The sequence below is a fragment of the Rhineura floridana genome, chromosome 1 (assembly GCF_030035675.1).
Source record: "Rhineura floridana isolate rRhiFlo1 chromosome 1, rRhiFlo1.hap2, whole genome shotgun sequence".
Taxonomy (NCBI): domain Eukaryota; kingdom Metazoa; phylum Chordata; class Lepidosauria; order Squamata; family Rhineuridae; genus Rhineura; species Rhineura floridana.
The window spans coordinates 185,764,670-185,783,400 of NC_084480.1; the positions used below are offsets into that span (position 1 = coordinate 185,764,670).

Below are 18,731 nucleotides of genomic sequence, written 5' to 3' on the forward strand. Positions count from 1 at the left end.
CATCAAATTGTTACTGGCCCAGAAGGATGCTTACCACAATGACATGGGGATTGCGCCACAGAAAAGCAGCTCTCATGCTGCTCCTCAGGGCAGATATTGAGTGATGCAGCTAGCATAGATGCATCAGTGTCCTACAGAAAACTATTAAATGTTCAAAAGGAATAATATCACCACCTTTTAAAAAGTGGAAAAAGAAACATTACTGAGCATAGAAGCTATTAAAAATAGGGAGTGTAGAGAAAGCATGCCTGAGGGCTAATGTAGCATAGACTGAGACCCTGGTTAAATCTCGCTCCTGGTATGGATTCACTAGGTGGCTTCAGGTAAGCCACCACCCCTGACCCTCAGCCACCATCTGGAATGTGGGGTAAATTACCTGCTATACATGTTTGCACTAAGGATTACTGAGATGCAATATATGAAAATATATTCTACACTCTAAAGACATCTACACAGATTAATTATGAAGATCCCATGAATAAAATTCAATGTTCAGACTAAAAAAGTGGGATGCAAATGTGATAAATAATAATAATAATAATAATAAATACACACTTTTAACTACATAAAACTACTAGGGAAAGCCATCCAGATGTGGAGGCTGAAGTGTTGTCAGCATGCAGATGATACACAGCTTTACCTCTGTTTTCTATCTACTTTTCTCATGGAGGCTGTTGAACTCCTGAACTAGGAGTCTGGAGATGGTTTTGGACTTGATGAGGGTGAACAAACTGATGCTTAAACTAAAGAAGATGGAGATACCGTGGGTGGATAAAATGATTACTGTGGATGGAGGTTTGCAACTAGTCTTAAACAGAGTTGCATAACCCCTGAAGCACCACATTTGCAGTTTGGGAGTTATCCCAGACTTGATGCTAACTGGGAAGCCCAAGTGGTAGCCAGGAGTGCTTTTCTCCAGTGCACGCCAGCACACCAAATGCAACTCTATCTGGAGAGGACAGACCTTGCCTTGGTTGTCCAAGCACTAGAGCCATCCAGGCTGGATGACTGTAATGCACTCTATGTGGAGCTGCCTTTCAAGACAATCTGGAAATGCCAACTGGTACAAAATGTAGCCACCCAGGTACTGTGGTTGCCAGGTAGTCTGGACACGACATAACTATATTGTACCAGGTACTGTGGTTACTTGTGTATTTCCAGACCCAAATAAAAGTATTGCATTTGGCTTTTAAAACCCTAAACAAGGTATGGGAAAGCCGTGGCCCTCCAGATACTGTTAGCATACAACTGCCACCATGTCTGACCATTGGCCACACTGGCTGGGACTGATGGGAGTTAGTAGTTCAATAGCATCCAGAGGATCACAGGTTCCCTTTCTGTGCCCTGTACCGGTTAAGGCTGAATTATTTGAAGAACTGCCTTCACCCATATCAGCCTGCTCACATTGCGAGATCTGCTTCCAAGGCACTATTTATGTGTGAAAGCAATTAGGTTGCCAGGCTTTTCTGGAAGTGGTCCCACATTTGTGGAACACTGTTCCGATTAAGATTCAAAGGGCTCCATCATTGCAGGTCTTTAGGCAGGCACTATAAATGCATTTGTTTACTGCTGCTTTTTCATAATTTTAAGGATTTTAACTGGGCTATTATTATAGTGTTTTATTTTGTGATCTCTGGTTTTATCAGGCTAAGTGCTGTTTTAATGTTCTAGCTGGCTTCCACAGTTTAATTTTATTGCAAATGTGTGTTTTTAGTTTTAACTATAATGCTTTTATATTATTATAAATTTAATGTACATATTGGCTGCTTTGCAAGGAACTTTTTCCTAAATGGCAGGATATAAATTTACTAAATCAATCAATAAATGTATACAATGAAATATGAATACACTTCAAAAGGAACATAAAGTACAGGTTTCCCCTGTATGCTCTGATCCCAAATGTTCTGAAACTGATGTAACTTAAAACAAAAATCTGTCTACAAAGCAAAGGGTAGGCAATAAATCAGTCAGCTGAATTAGAATAACTAATGACATCTAGAAATAATTGAAATAAACATGAAGGGCATGAGCTATTCTGTTTTCCAAGTGTAGCAATGCATGTGCACAGCTCTCCATGTGGTTGAAGAGGTGCAAAGAGGAAAGGAGTTGGCAGCAGAGAAGCTCCAAGAACAGAGAAACACAAGCAGGAAGATGTACCAAGGTATTGCATCATCCCCTAACTTTTTTAAAACAGCATGTTAATGTGGAAGAAAAAAGGGCAATTTCAGAGCAAGTATCTTTGTATCCAAACACTATGGGTTATATCCTATGCTGTCCATGGACAAACAAAACAGTTGGGGAATCCTCTAGAACAGACTTTGGAAGTGGCCTGAGGGAGGAGAGGATGGTGAAGTTCAGTTGCACAAGGGGAAGTCCACTTGTGCAACACTGGATTGCACCCAATGCATTAAAATTTTTGTAAAGTTAATAATAAAATGCTCACATGCTAAAATGTATTTTCTTTTTTTAAAATAATGGTTTTATTGGTTTTGGGTAGAACATAATACAAAACAAGAATAACTTATACAACAATGAGAGAAAATAGTGCAGTTGACAATAGGAGTTATTGTACCTATAATGCTCTAGGGAGGTAAGCATATATTAAATGGTGTTGGGGTTAAATTGAAATCCCCAGTGCTTGTAAAACTATAGTTCACTTGTCCTATCTAAACCAGCTTGGGCTTTATGGGAAATAGAACCAAAGTGGCCTTTATTTGACTTTTGATATAAAATGTCGGTTTATTTCCTGGTGACCTGACCCTTACCTACATTCCAGTGGCTTGCATAATAAAAGCCGGTTTAAGCTGGAAACTTCCCTACTATGTATCTCTTGTATCACATCCATGCCTATGACCTTGTTTATTGCTATAAAGGTGCCTTGCATAGAAATGTTATAAGCTGTTCCGCTGCCCCTCAGATCTTGACTTGTGAAACCCTTTGATATGCAAGCGTAGTAATTTTCATGTCTGTCTCCTACCCATGGGGCGCCCGGTTGCAGCCGGCCACCCCTTTACTCTTCCCCTCTTCTGTAGTTGCATAGTGCTTATCTCTAGGACATGCGAAGTATGCAGACATGGAATCTAAGAGATAATCTTAGTGTTTCCACTTTCGTCCTTCCCCCTACACCCCTTTACCTCCTTTTGTCTGCCCCAAAGCTATAGTGTCTAGCAACTGCTTCTTTTGTATTTTGTGACGTATGCCCGATACTGTAAACTTCGGGGTGAGCCTATATAAACCCTATGACACCAATAAACGAGGTTCCCATGCTGGCCTGCTTCGGCTTGTAAGTATTGGGTCCCCTTTGCAAAGGTTTTTGTCTCGTGTTACTTGATCTCTGATAGTGGGTTCATTTGCACTCAACTCCGCACTCTTCCCGGGTGTAATAAGCGAGTTGGGGTTGACAGGGCGACTTGCGTGTTGGGTTTGGACCTAACAATTGGGGGCTCGTCCGGGATCCCTTGTGCGGACCCCCTTTTTGCCATTGCACCCCTTAATTTGATAACAGGCGCCACGAGAGAATTTTCTCGGTTATCAATAAAAGCGGGCGACTTTGACATTTTGGGGATAAAGCACAGTTGAGGAAAACCCGCTATCAGACGTCATGGGAAATAAAGGGAGTGTGCCGGTAAAGGACAGCCCTTTGGGAATAATGTGTATGCTGTGGCAAGAGGAGGACTTGCCTGTGCGTAAGAGAGGCCTGAAAAAGAGAAAGATGATTGAGCTCTGTGCGGTAGTGAGACCGCGGGTAACTGCAGTATTGGCACCGGGTGAACGGTAGCCAAAGAGTGGCTCCTTTAAACCCGTTCCTTTAAGAGGAGTAGGGGAGCGGATTGAGGTAAAACATTCAGATTAATTGCATTTCTGGCTCCTATGGCAGATGGGAGTGCAGAGATTGCAGGGTTTTTACAATGCTGAAAGACAGATCTTTGACCGGTGAGGCCCCCCTCCAAGTTATTTTTCTGAGGATGACTCAGATAGAAGAATGATTTTAAGTCGTTCTATTATGCTTTCCGTGCCAGCGCCGCCTTCCAGCCCCGAAGGCGGGGCTCCTCGGCCGGCGCGGAAACAAGTCTCTTCCGATTCAAGTGCTGAGACGGAAGAGAAGGATCCAGGAGAGGGGCCCTCAGGGGGGAATGGTCACGCGCTTGCGAAAAAGGAGAAAAAGAGAAACGGTTATTGACTAAGGAAACACCATTGATTGTGCGAGACCAGCCGTATCTGGACGCCCAGGGACGGGTCAGACTCCTAGGTGTGTAAGGCTTGTGTTTTCCCGGGAAGTAAGAACATAAGAATGGTAGTAGGAAGGATTTGCATAAAAGAAATGTGTATGAGTTGGGTACCCAAGTGAGAGGTTGTATGCGTATAGCTTTTTTTGAGTTTATGTATGAAAGTTTTTCTGTGGGTTTGCTTTCAAGGGAACTTTCCTTCCATTACTGTCGTTCATAAATCATGCTGATTTTACCTTTTCCTCTTTTAACTGCTTGGATCAGCTGCGCTGCCCACCTGTTCTCTTAGTAGTTCTTAGTATTTTTTTTATAGAAAGTATAGGATTTGAACTAAGCGAGTCCTTTTAGAATGTCAGGGTTTCTTTTTCTTTTGTTCCTGTACTGGGTTAACTCCTTCTTCCCTTCCTCCTTATTTGATATGAATTTAGATTATTAAAGTTTTTTTTGTGTTTGTCTGTCTTGCTTGCTACAAATTACTTGTGTGCATCTTCCTTCCTGATGTAATGTTTTATATCCTCCTTATCTCAGTCCTTGCCATTGAGGAATGTTTTATTTCTTTGGAGCTCCCTTCCTTTTCAAGTTTCTTAAAATTGTTTTCTCCAGCCTGTTTAAACAGTGGGATGATTGTTTTCTCTGCAGCAGTTTTATGCTTTAAGTCTAACGTGATCCCTATGGTTTACTATGTTTTATATAAAGACGGATTGGCTGTGTTTTCCTAATTATTGTGCTGTCTGTTATGTGATTGTAACTTATTAAATATAATTTCTTATTTCAGCCCTTGCCGTTTGACATTAATCCCAATAGCAGATGTTCACAGAGGGGGGATATTTGTCTAGAATAAGTTTTGCTTTTCATTATTTGTCAGTTATTTCTTATCTTGTAAATGTTACGTTTCTTTTGACGTGGTTCTGTTTTTTGTTTGTTTGTTTGTTTTGTTACTGCATGTTGAGCCAGAATTACAGAAAAGGGAAAGAGATTGGTTCCCCCCCCTTGTTCCCTAGATCTAGCACAAATGTATTAAGCATACATCTTGAAATCAGGAGAAGATACTAGAGTTCCTTTTGTTTAGATTAGACCGGAACCTTTGGCTGTTGCTTGTAGATAAAAGCCTGGCACAGTTAGTTTTTCTGTCAGTGGCCAAAGGGGCAAAAATAACAAAATTACTTTTGAAACTACTCTACCCATTTACCTGTATATAAAGGGAGGCAATTGTAAGTGCCAACTAAATTTGTATGTAGTGCCTTGTGGGTAGAAATGTTTTCCTCCCCCCATACACTTTGACAGGGAAAAGATACCCATGAATTAGAAAGGTTGTAAGTAAAATGAAGGATTCTAGGAAAGAAGTTATTTTGATGGTAGAGGAAGGATAGTTTGAGAAATATTTATTGATGGTAATAAGAAAAGGGAAAAATGACAGGAAAAGGGAAAATGACAGGAAATAACAAAATGTTGTATGTGGGGTTTTTTTTCTCTCTCTTCTTCATCATTGTTGCTAGATTGTGGATTAGAACCTGTACCTGTTTTTCTTTCTTCCATAAGGAAAATAACACCTCTTCTTGAGGTACTCGATCCCAGGTAATTGTTTTAAATTTGTCTGTGAAATGTATGATTTGCCCATTTCCTAGATAGGCAAAGCTGAGGCCACCTTGCTGTTTAAACCTAATGTGATGCCCTCTTGTGACTAGGTAAATTCATTAGCAAAAGGGGACCAAAATCACAGTAATTGTCTACCTCATATTAGAATTCACATTGGGAATCAATATTACTTTGCTTCCAAAACAGAAACTCATCCCCAGTTGCTCTTTGACTGAAGATGGACCAGGACTTTCAACAGGAAAATGCTTTCCTCATTGTCATACCTTGTGCATATAAATCACACTATTACTAATGAACTTTTTTCTTTTAAAATGATGTTCACAATTATAACGCATGTTAGTGCATTTATTCCTTGACAGGCACTTAGAGCAACTGCTCTACATACAGGATGAGCACCATTGGAACACCCTGCTGATTTGGAACAGAACTTAATCTATTTGTGCCACTAACATCTCTTTGTTTTGCATTCATAGCAAGAGGTATAAATCCTTTTTCTCTGCTTTCCGTGGCTACTTTTCATGAGCAAGGCTCTACATAGCCAGAGGATGGGGAAACTCAGGAGTTTAGAATATGTTGTACTGTTGTGTGTTTTGTCTGTCTGTTGCAAAAACAATATTTTGGTTTTGTCCACTTTGATCAGAAGTCTCATCTGTGGCCATGGATGTTTTATTTTTATATTTTCTTTCCTGTACTGAAGTGTTTTCTCCCCAAGGAACATTTTCCTTTTGCGTGTGTATCACAGAAGATTTTTATTTTGAGACATTTTGGACTCGATCTTTGAAGTGCTCCAGGACCAGAACACAATATGCAACTGGCATGCTATTTTCCTGTATTGCTGCAATAACAGCATAGAGGCCTGCTTCATTCTACCTAACCACAGAACTATTTTCGGGCCTATATTGGCCAGCAACCTGAAACGGGCACCTTGTGCAAGTTTGCAATCTTTTCATACAGTCACTCGGGGGAAGGGGGGGGAAAATGAAGATTCTTTCATTATTCCAGTTTCTCTGCCTAGCATCAGCAAAAGACACACATGTTCAGTGGAAGCTGTAACTGAACATGAACAGGAACAGGATGAACTTTGTGCAAGCCATCCCACAGTGAGTTTATTTGTTTTATTTACTTGTTTTCTTTGTAATATTTCCATTGTAATATTGAATGTAACTGTTTATGCACTGTCCTTTAAGAATGTGTTGTTGTTATTGTTTTCCCTTCATAATTTATATGTTATGGCTGTTTTGTTCTTTAGATGTTTTTACTTTTCAAATCCTTCTGAGCGATTCTGTAATAGGGGTTTACTGAATTTGGCTACTTCAGATGTGAGGTTCATCAATGTGAAGTTTTGACCCATTTGTTTATTTTCTCACTCTGTCATTACAATGGCTAGGAATAGGTAACAATTAATGTGAATGGATGTCAACACCATAAGAATCTAGGAAGATGATAGTTTGGAATTCCATCAAGATTGCTTTTCTCTCAAAATGATTAATGTATCTTATGGCTTTTTCATGCTAAGAAATGAATTAAGTTCATCTATTGTATATTCTGGACATGGGTGCATGTGCCTTAGAACATTTTGTGATTATGATGTTATTGATAAGTACTATACACAACCTATGCTAACATTTCAATAGATGCCTTTGTGGTATTAAGGAAATGGTAGGATGTGATTTTCCATTTAAAGTCCCTGTGTGGATCATCCAGAGAATATTAGTTAATCCAGATTTGTTTCAACACCTCAAACCCATCACATTAGGTTATGACCTAGCTGATCTTCAGACACTACTTTCTCATCCTATGTACAGAAACAATTAGAAGCAGTTAAACAAATGGGGGAGCAAGTACACTCTAGATAGCACATGATTGCCATACAGTCACTTACATTATAGATAAGCACTCACAGATATAGGAACATGGATGTATTTGGAAATTCCCTGTTTGGCTGGGATAAGGATGCCAAAGAAGGCAATGATTAACCCTTATAATGCACCCCATTGTGGTGATTTTGAATTCTGATCTTTGTCTAATTAGCCCTTGTAATGTGTATCCATCTCATATGGCACAGTCACACCCTGGAAGTCAGTATTGGAGCCAGGGGGCAGAACGGTGCTTGCTAATATGTGAAAGGTCATCTGTGTACATCTGCCTTTCACATAAAAGGAGGGAGTGGTACGGCTTGGCTAACCCCGTTTTGGTTCAAGTGGAATCTAGGAGGTGCAAAAGCCAAGAGCTATAACTTCCACCCCAACTCACACATACCCCCACGGCTGGTAATGCGTTCCAGAGGTTTTGTGCATAGAAAAACAAGGGCAGAGTTAAACGCTGTCGCATAAATGTTATCTTAATACTTGGCGGATACACCCCCATCCACAGGGAATCCCATTGCTCGTTAGAAATAGCATTAGTTTTCCTTTTTTCTTGACTAGAAGCACACATATCGGAAAATATATACAGACATAGGGGGTCTTCTTATATTGAGACCCCCCCACTGGCCTGGACTTTACAGGAGACAGGGACAACCAAAACAAGGAACACACACTTCACCACATGGATAAGTGGGAGTCCCCTTTGTTATTTAAGGAGTACAGTCTCCTTTGCTTTCTGCTACAGCTTAAAGGAGGTAGAGGAGGGCTGGGTGATAAGCGGTTTAGTAAGAGGTGAGGTCTGTGTGACCAATACATGTGATATACCCACTTGAAAATGGCAATTGGACTTTGAAGAATGGGACATAAAACAGCGGGTAAGGTAATATTACTGTTGAGATGGTAGCATTTGTTGCATTTGATTTTCCTTTGGTCACTGACTTGTTCTTTTCCTATTGGGCTTAACGGGTCGCCAAATGCCTGCTGGCCCTTGGTGGCTCTGTGAATTTTGGTCTAGCTGGCAGAAGATATTGTTTTATGTGATTATAGTAATAGTTTTTTTTATTTATTATTATTATTACTGGATGTTGTTACTTGCAATGTATTTCTAATGTTATTCAGTTAATGTCTATAGGTCTCTGAGTTTAGTTTTAGGGACCAAAACCAAGCAAACGGGCCATTCTAGTAGTATCAAAAGGTCCAGTCATACTTGACAGTTCCTTGGTCGATGTACTGAAAAGGGAGTTGAGCAGACTGACACAAGATTGTGTTTTATGTTGTAATAGTTATAGTATTATTAATAGCTGTTTGTTGCTGTATACAATGCATCCCAAATTTAATCCAGCTTGCTTCCGCCTGCCTGCATAGGCTGATTTCTTCATTTTCCCGAAAGCCTCAATCTGCTATTCCAAATTTGATGCAATTGGCCTCAGTCTGTATAAACAAGCTCACACTGTCATTTTTCCGAAAACCGCAACCAACTTACATGGAAATGGCTTTGAGACCGATTTGGCAACCCAAGCAAGGTAATACAGCTACCTGAGAGACTAGTTAGTCTCTCAGGGCTGAAAGGGGGGACTGTTGGGGTTAAATTGAAATCCCCAGTGCTTGTAAAACTATAGTTCACTTGTCCTATCTAAACCAGCTTGGGCTTTATGAGAAATAGAACCAAAGTGGCCTTTATTTGACTTTTGATATAAAATGTCGGTTTATTTCCTGGTGACCTGACCCTTACCTACATTCCAGTGGCTCGCATAATAAAAGCCGGTTTAAGCTGGAAACTTCCCTACTATGTATCTCTTGTATCACATCCATGCCTATGACCTTGTTTATTGCTATAAAGGTGCCTTGCATAGAAATGTTATAAGCTGTTCCACTGCCCCTCAGATCTTGACTTGTGAAACCCTTTGATATGCAAGCGTAGTAATTTTCATGTCTGTCTCCTACCCATGGGGCGCCCGGTTGCAGCCGGCCACCCCTTTACTCTTCCCCTCTTCTGTAGTTGCATAGTGCTTATCTCTAGGACATGCGAAGTATGCAGACATGGAATCTAAGAGATAATCTTAGTGTTTCCACTTTCGTCCTTCCCCCTACACCCCTTTACCTCCTTTTGTCTGCCCCAAAGCTATAGTGTCTAGCAACTGCTTCTTTTGTATTTTGTGACGTATGCCCGATACTGTAAACTTCGGGGTGAGCCTATATAAACCCTATGACACCAATAAACGAGGTTCCCATGCTGGCCTGCTTCGGCTTGTAAGTATTGGGTCCCCTTTGCAAAGGTTTTTGTCTCGTGTTACTTGATCTCTGATAGTGGGTTCATTTGCACTCAACTCCGCACTCTTCCTGGGTGTAATAAGCGAGTTGGGGTTGACAGGGCGACTTGCGTGTTGGGTTTGGACCTAACAATGGTTATTGTCCTGAATTGTTTTCCAGATAATTATCTCAATGTGGACCGCCAAATCTGACCATGCGAGGCTGGAGGCTTGCAAGCCCCATCAGTTTGACTAACAAAAACAATAAAGCTATACCACTGTTCATAGAACTTGTCTGCATCTGTTACTTGTCTCATTGCTTTTGAGCTATGTGTTAGTGCTAACTTCCGTATTTCCTGATACCATTTATGAATCATATGTGGGTCAAGTGTTTTCCAGGAAGCAGCTATCACCAGTCGTGCTGCTATAAGAAGAAAGTTTGTCAAGGTTTTGTGTATGATTTTATTGTTGGCTTCATCAGCTATAAGTAGCAGAGCCAGAGATGGGTCTAAATGAAGGGGTTGATTGGTAATCTTGTTGATTTCATTAAATACTTCCTCCCAAAAGGGAACAATCAACATGCAAGACCACCACATATGATAAAATGTACCTCGCTCCCCACCCCCTCTCCAACACAAGGGGGAGAGTTTGTTATTGATTTTATGTAGGGAGTGAGGAACCATCTGAAAATCAGCTTCAGTGCATTTTCACAGATCCTAGAAGAAACAGATTTGAAGGGGGTTCTAGTCCAAATGCCATTCCAGTCAGATTCACTGATGTTTTGAGTAAGGTCTTAGTCTCAAGGGACTTTATCATTTATAGAGGAACCTACTGTTGTCTCTAGTAATATGCCATATATTTTTGATAATGCCTCCTTGCCATTTCCCCAAGGTTGAGCAAGGAAAGATTCAAAGGGGCTTAGGGGGTCTTGTCACTTGCTGGATGATAACTGGCATTGTGATGAAATGGTGAATTTGGTGAAGTTGAAACCCGGATGTTTTAATTTCCTTGAGCTGAGATTTTAGTTGGTCAGGCGTTTTCGGATGGCTACCTATGTAGAAGTTTCGAATGTGGTAAAGATCTACCTTTTCCCAATCTTTGAACTGCTGAAATGTATTCCTTTCATAAAACATGGGATGATTGAGAACAGGGGTCAAAGGCGAAATTGGGGGAGTTAATTTTGAGTGCCAATTTTTCCAAATTGTTAAATTATTTTTCAAAAATGGGTTAGTTATAGCATCTATTTTTTTCTTAATATGAATCACAAATGGGAGACCTCTGGATTCTTGTAAAGAGGTGCCCAGTTTCCATGCCAGTCCAAAATTTGTTTGTAGATAATATTAAAGTACCTCTTCTCCAGCGACCATAGTTGCAAAGTTCAAACTGTTTTGTAGTGTGAGCTAGTTAACATTAATGAAGTGCGGCTATGAGCTAAATGTGTTGGGGTAAAGAAAATAGCTGTAATCTATCAGGAGTGATCAGTGTAGCCTGTTTGAACTAGAAATAGGATCCTGGGAGAAAAAGAAGGCACATTTTTTTAAATTCTTTGAAGCTTATGCTAAGCTAAAGAGATAACAGCAACAGATCAAAGGTTGCTCTACCTCTTCTTGTCTCCTAATTTAACAGGGTTATAGTTACCATTTCCCCAGCACAGAAATGAGAGAAAGGAAAACAAAAGAGGAGATAACAAGTAGGAGAAAACATATTGGAAAATGTAAATATATTTAAGCATAATAGGCTTATTAAGATTCAATCTGCATTTCTAAAGGATGACTCATACACACAATGTATAACTCAATATTTGATGACTCGCATCAGAATGTGTGAACAAAATCCACTGAAAACATTAAAGTTTAATCTATGGTGTTCCATCCAGAAAATTACTTTATTTATTTATTGGATTTATATTCCACCCTCCACCATATGGTCTCAGGACAGGTTACAGGTCAAAAATCATAAAAACAATCCAAAAACATTTACACAGCTTTATAATGCCTCATTTAAAATGCAGCAGTATACAAATCCCTTTGTCTGACAACATTCTAAAACACTGGCTCCTGCAGCTCCTTTGTTGATGCACATAAATTATTTTTGTACCATTGTACATTGAATTGTTATTTTAGTTTGTGGATTGGCTCGAGCAACGTCCCTTCAGGGCTGCCCCAACCATTAGAGCAGAATGAAGCAACAATTTTTAGGCAGCAGATGCTGCCCCCATCCAGGCAGTTCCTCCTGACACCCCCCTTCCACCAATCCCTTCTGCTGCTACATGGCTGTTCCTGAGCCTTCTCATCTGGCCTGCTGCCTCGATGTAAAGCTCACCCATCACCAGTGTTGAAGAAGGTTCACCTGGCTTCATGTATGTGGAATGGGGAGGGGGAACCATATTCTCCTTTACCTCAGGCAGCAACATGTCTTGGTCTGGTCCCGTTTGTTTTGGAGGGGCAATACAGAAGTCTTAAAAATATAAACATTTCAAACATGCAAGCTACTACTCAATGCAGCAGTCATCAAGTGGTGAACACCTACTTGTGAATTTGTCCTAGAACACCTGCATGCTCTCTTGCTTTATATGCATATGAGTCTGTGCATGTATGTTTTTAAACAGTTATATAATATTTTGAGGATGTGTTGGGCAGAGAGATGGAGCAGGTCTCTGTACTGGTAGGCCTTCACAGTGACTTCCTGCTCTGCTTCTTTCTCTCTGCCCAGCATATCTTCAAAATAGATCAAAACTGTTTAAATCCAAAGAAATGAGAAAAATAAACCTTTGTTGTAACTGTGAATGATTGCTCACAGAGAACTTTCAACATCTTCTACAAGGCTGAGTGATAGGAAGGATTCAATATGTATACTAAGAAGAGAGACAGAGTCAGAAGGTTGAAAATGTCAAGAATATGGGAGAAGTGGAATGTAACACTGATTTAAAATGACGAGTTGAATCTTTGGCCAAGGCTTACAAAGTAGGAAGCAAATTTTATAAAAACCACCACATGAAAACTCTCCCAGTAACACCAGAAAGTTCTATATTTATTGTCCTCCAGTCGCTATTACCGCAGACTTATAAGCTTGATCTTGTCAAACATGTTTTTAGAACACCCTGCATTTAATTTTGTTAGTAAAAAATAATTTCCTCACCATCTCCCCATTTTTTAATCTTCTTATAATTAAAATATGATTATATCAAATTCAGTTTCCAATTTGTTATTTGCATCAGCACAAGCAACAACAATAGCAGTATCTCTAGGCATACACACTATTTGCATAGAGCCTCTGCTTGGAGGGAAGTAGGCTCCTCCTGCCCAATCTTGTGGGTGTATCTGTCCTGCCCTTAGGTCTGCCTTGCAGCAATGCTTGGGATATAACATTTACGTGAAATCCAATATGCAGACACCTGATCTTTACCCCTCAAAACTGATTTAGCCAAGTCAATGTTTCAAAAATAGAAAACACTGTGATGAATACTCGACAGAAGTAAATGTGATTCATGTTCTATTGAGTTCAATAAAGCTGTAGAGTTCTTAAATGAGAGATATCCATTATATGCTCATAGAGCTTGTTGTATTTCACATGAAGTAGTAACTCCTCACAATAAGAAAACTTAAAAAACTCTTCCACTTTATCTTTCTTCTTACAAAAGTAAATACTTGAACATCATGTTTAATGTTTCATTGTAACGGGAGGGTGGGAATAGTAAAATTTCACATAACTAATGTTCATTTAATGGGACGTCATACAGCAGCCTTCCCCAACTTGGTGCCTCCCAGTGCCTGCAGGAGGAAGGGGACCATCTTTGCCCAGGGAAGAAGGAGAGCTGTTTGCTGCTGCTGTCTACCTGCCTGCTTGCTTGCTGCTGCTGAGCTACCACCACCGCCCTCTCCCTGTTGGACTTCTGCTCTGCAGGTGTCACGCCTTGCAGGACCAGGCCCCCAGGTACTCATCCAGCTGTTGCTGATATCATCTACCTGTTCCTTCCCTGGAGAGAATACATAACCTGGCTGGCCAAGGTGGCTCCTGCTTTGCAGATTGCCTGGCTTTTTGCGGGTCTTGAGCCATGTGCCTGGGAAAGAGCCAAGTGGGGAGACGAAGGGGCCCCAATTACTGTAAGTGACAGGTAGAGGGAGATGTGGCATTGTGAGGAGGACTTGCCAGGTAAGGGGAATGCAACCTAGGCAGTTAAAGACTGTGCCTTGTTCCGGTCCTCCCCACACCCGCAGTTTTGTTGGTTGCCCTGTTGGGCAGCTCTCAGGCCTCTGGATGCTGCTCCTAAACGCCAGATCGGTCCATAATAAGATCTCCCTCATTCATTATTTAGTTGTGGATGAGGCAGCCGATCTGGCATCTTTAACTGAGACCTGGGTGGGTGAGCAGGGAGAAGTCAGTCTCTCCCAGCTATGTCCACCAGGGTACCCAGTTCAGCATCAGGGTAGACCTGAAGGTCGGGTAGGGGGGGGTTGCAGTGGTCTATAGGAGCTCCATCTCCCTCTGCAAACACTCTGCCCATGTGACTACTGGTCTAGAGTGTTTGCACCTTGTGTTGGGTCAGCGGGACAGACTGGGGATTCTGTTGGTGTATCGCCCACCCCACTGCCCAACAGACTCCCCAGCTGAGCTGATGGAGGTGGGTGTACTGTTGAGATTTCCCATACTGTTGGTTCTGGGGGATCTCAACTTTCATGCTGAGGCCACCTTATCTGGGGCGGCTCAGGATTTCATGGTCTCAATGACACTGTCTCAATATGCCAATACTCTAGACTTGGTTTTTGCAAGTAGACAGGGAGATGGTGATCTGAATGTGGGGGGCTTACATCAGTCCCTCTGTCATGGACAGATCACTGCTTGCTGAAGTTTAGATTTACAGCGGCTTTTCCCCTCTGCAAGGGTGGGGGACCTATTAAGTTGGTCTGCCCCCAGAGACTAATGGATCCAGATGGTTTCCAAAGGGCTCTGGGGAGTTTTCCAGCTGATAGGGCTGGCGCTCCTCAGGGGTGTCACTACCGGGGTGCGGAGAGTGTGGCCCACACCCGGGTGTCACCATGAGGGGGTGACACCCAGAGCCGCCCCGTGCCGTGCCGTTGCCCGGCAAGGCTGCTCCAACTCGTCCTCGGAGGCGGGCAGGCGGGCGAGACCAGGAGCAGCGTCGGCAGGGCAAGGGAGGCGCGCCGGCGTTCCCAGGCCTTTGCCGGCTGGGTGCCCCTCCGGCGCGTGCCCTCCCAGGGGCATGGATGGGGTGGCTGGCCTTGAGTGTGCGCACACATTCACGCAAGCCCAGCCACCTCATCCATGCCCCTGGGAGGGCGCGCGCCGGAGGTCCGCACCCCCCCGCACTCCTGCTAGTGACACCGCTGGCGCTCCTGTCAAAACCCTGGTTGAACTGTGGAATACAGAAATGACCTGGGCGGTTGACATGATTGCTCCTGAGCGCCCTCTCCTGTGTAGAGCTCGTACGGCTCCATGGTATACCCCAGAGCTGACAGCGATGAACCAATATAGGAGACGGCTTGAGTACAGATGGAGACGAACTCCTGGTGGATGCAATTACACACTGGTAAGTGCCTATGGTAAGCTGTATTTAGGGGCAGTGAGGGCAGCAAAAAAACAATATTTTGTTTTTAATGCCTCTCTGTGAGAGGGGGTGGTCCCTGGCTGCCTGAAAGAGGCGGTAGTGAGACCACTCCTGAAGAGACCCTCCCTGGACCCAGAAAATTTTTAATAACCATAGGCCAGTAGCAAATGTTCCATTCCTGGGCCAGGTCCTTGAACAAGTAGTTGCGGGCCAGCTCCAGACACTCTTGGATGAGACTGATTATCTGGATCCATTTCAGTTGGGTTTCAGGCCTGGTTTTGGCACGGAAACAGCCTTGGTCACCCTGTATGATGACCTCTGTTGGGAGAGAGACAGGGGGAGTGTGACTCTGTTGATTCTCCTTGATCTCTCAGAGGCTTTAGATACCATCGACTATGGTATTCTTCTGGGAAGACTGGCTGAGTTGGGAGTGGTAGGGACTGCATGGAGGTGGTTCCACTCCTACTTGGCGGGTCGGCTCCAGAAGGTGGTGCTTGGGGAACACTGCTCAGCACCCTGGACTCTCCAGTATGGGGTTCTGCAGGGGTCAGTTCTGTCCCCCATGCTGTTCAACATCTACATGAAACCATTGCGTGTGGTCATCCGGAGCTTTGGAGTGCGTTGCCATCAGTATGCTGATGACACACAGCTCTATTTCTCCTTTTCATCTATTTCAGGTGAGGCTGTCAATGTGCTGAACCAGGGCCTGGCTGTGACAATGGACTGGATGAGGACTAATAAACTGAGGCTCAATCCAGACAAGACTGAGATGCTGTTAGTGGGTGGTTCTTCTGACTGGATGGTGGACGTCCAACCTGTCCTGGATGGGGTTGCACTCCCCCTGAAGGAGCAGGTTTGTAGTTTGTAGATGGAACCATCTCTGTCACTTGAGGCTCAGGTAGCCTCAGTGGCACGGTGTGCCTACTACCAACTTCAGTTGGTGGCCCAGCTACGCCCCTATCTGGACAGGGATAACCTGGCTTCAGTTGTCCATGCTCTGGTAACCTCCAAGTTAGATTACTGCAATGCGCTCTACGTGGGGCTGCATTTGAAGACAGTTCAGAAACTGCAGCTTGTGCAAAATGCAGCAGCCAGATTGGTAACAGGGACCAGACAATTCAAACATATGAAACAGATTCTGGCGCACTTGCATTGGCTGCCTGTATGTTTCTGAGCTCGATTCAAGGTGCTGGTTTTAACCTATAAAGCCTTACACGGCTTGGGACCACAATACCTGATGGAACGCCTCTCCCAATACGAAGCCACCCATACACTATGCTCCACATCCAAGGCCCTCCTCCGGGTGCCTACTCGGAGGGAAGCTGGGAGTCTGGCAACAAGGGAGAGGGCCTTCTCAGTGGTCGCCCCCAAATTATATGATTTTTTTGACGAGGTGTGCCTGGCACCAGCACTGTTATCTTTTCGGCGCCAGGTGAAGACTTTCCTCTTCTCCCAGGCATTTTAGCATGTGTTTTTAAATTGCTTTTTAAAAATGTGTTTTTAAATTTGTATATTTGTTTTTAATGTTTTTAATTGTTGTAAACCACCCAGAGAGCTTCAGCTGTGGGGCGGTATACAAATGCAATAAATAAATAAATTTTGGACTACAACTCCCATCAGCCCCCGTCAGCACAGTCAGAAAGACGTCAGTGTCTCATACTATGGGCTTACTTTCAGTTATATAGCCAGAGGTTTTCCTAATTCCACTAGCCAGAACCAGGGATTTGCTGGGCTGACAAATACATCAGCTGGGTGCAATGGAGCTACCCAAGCATGCTTACACAAGGCTGGCAGCTGGAGGTAATAGATAAATCTGTTAGGAGACATAACGCCTCATAAAAAACTGAAGAGAAACTCTGGGTGTGCTATGCATTATTGAATCCTTGATGAAATATATTAGTAGCCTTCATGCCATTTTAAATTGACAGCAGATTAATCAACATGACAGAAATGTGAACTACTGATAGTGCCTTATTTAGCAAGGTTCAAAAACAAAGTTTTGATCCATCATGTAAAATGGCGGCTGTAATATTAAAATTGTGATGACAGCAGAGGATGAGAAGAGCTGTTATATTTGGGGACAAATTATAGTTCTTGGTGTCTTTAGTGCTCCTGCACTGTGAGTGTTAGGCAAATTTAGTCTTCAAAACATCATTAGCAGTCTAAAATCTTTCAAAGTAGTATAGAAAAGAAGTTAAGAAGGGAAGAATCAATTCCCAAAGCTTAAGTATTGTTTTATAGCTCAGTTTGTTGTTCTCTGACATATAAAAAAGCCGAGTTTCTCAGAAGGGTTGCACAGCAAGAACACTTCACAAAACCTTCATTTTCTTTGAACCCAAGAGGCTGTTTGAGAAAAAAAAGGTTCTTTAAAAAAGTTCCATAGACAGACAGAGGAATATAGATACACACACTTCTGTTCCTTTGCTTACTTATTTCCTTTAGATGCATTTTGAAGAAAACTAAAGAAAAAGTGCACACTACCTTGCTTTCTCTTGAATTTAAAACTTTGCTAGTGTATTTAGAAAACAGCAAAATGTTTTCCAGATTGACAGAGACACAGAATTAATAATTTGGTCCGGGGAAAAAACTTGTATAAAGGGAAAGACTGGGTCTCTCACTATTCACCATCAAAGCAAGAAGTGATTAAAAAACCCTCTCTGCTTAGGTAGGAGCAAATACACCTTAAAAATTTAGACCAGGATTCAAAGAGCTACTACAGACATTCTTAGAGGGATAACTGACTCCCCTTGTCTTTGAGTCACAGACTCTCAGGCTCTATCACAAACTACTTTTGAAACCCATCTCAAAAAGGGCTTAAATATTATGTGATCCCAAACATGCACTCTTGGCTTTGCAAATTTAACAAATGCTGGTGGGCCATGAGGACTCTAGTAAAGTGTGTACCACTTAAGATGGCTGATGCTAGAGAAAGATGTCCAGAGCTCTCTTTAGCATAGACTAGCTACTTGATTCTTTGATCTTGGTTTTGAATTATGCCTACAATGTGTGAGAGACAGCTACACATTTCCACATGTACATGCAGTGCAAAAGGAACGCATAGGCCAGAATCTGGTATCCACTACTTTTACAGACCAGAGTCTGATACCAGGTACAGTTTCAGCATGTACTCACTACTATTATTATACAGCCACGAGAATAGCCAGCATGGATTTTTCGCATTCTGCAATGTTAAATTGAAAATATCCACCATGCCATTCTGATGCTTCCC

At 42.4% G+C, this 18,731-nt stretch overlaps 1 protein-coding gene across 10 annotated transcripts in view; it reads right to left on the minus strand.

The window, feature by feature from the left end:
* CTNND2 (catenin delta 2) overlaps positions 1-18,731 on the minus strand; it is a 1,018,171-nt gene that overhangs the window by 124,945 nt on the left and 874,495 nt on the right. The gene's annotated exons all lie outside the window — the stretch shown is intronic.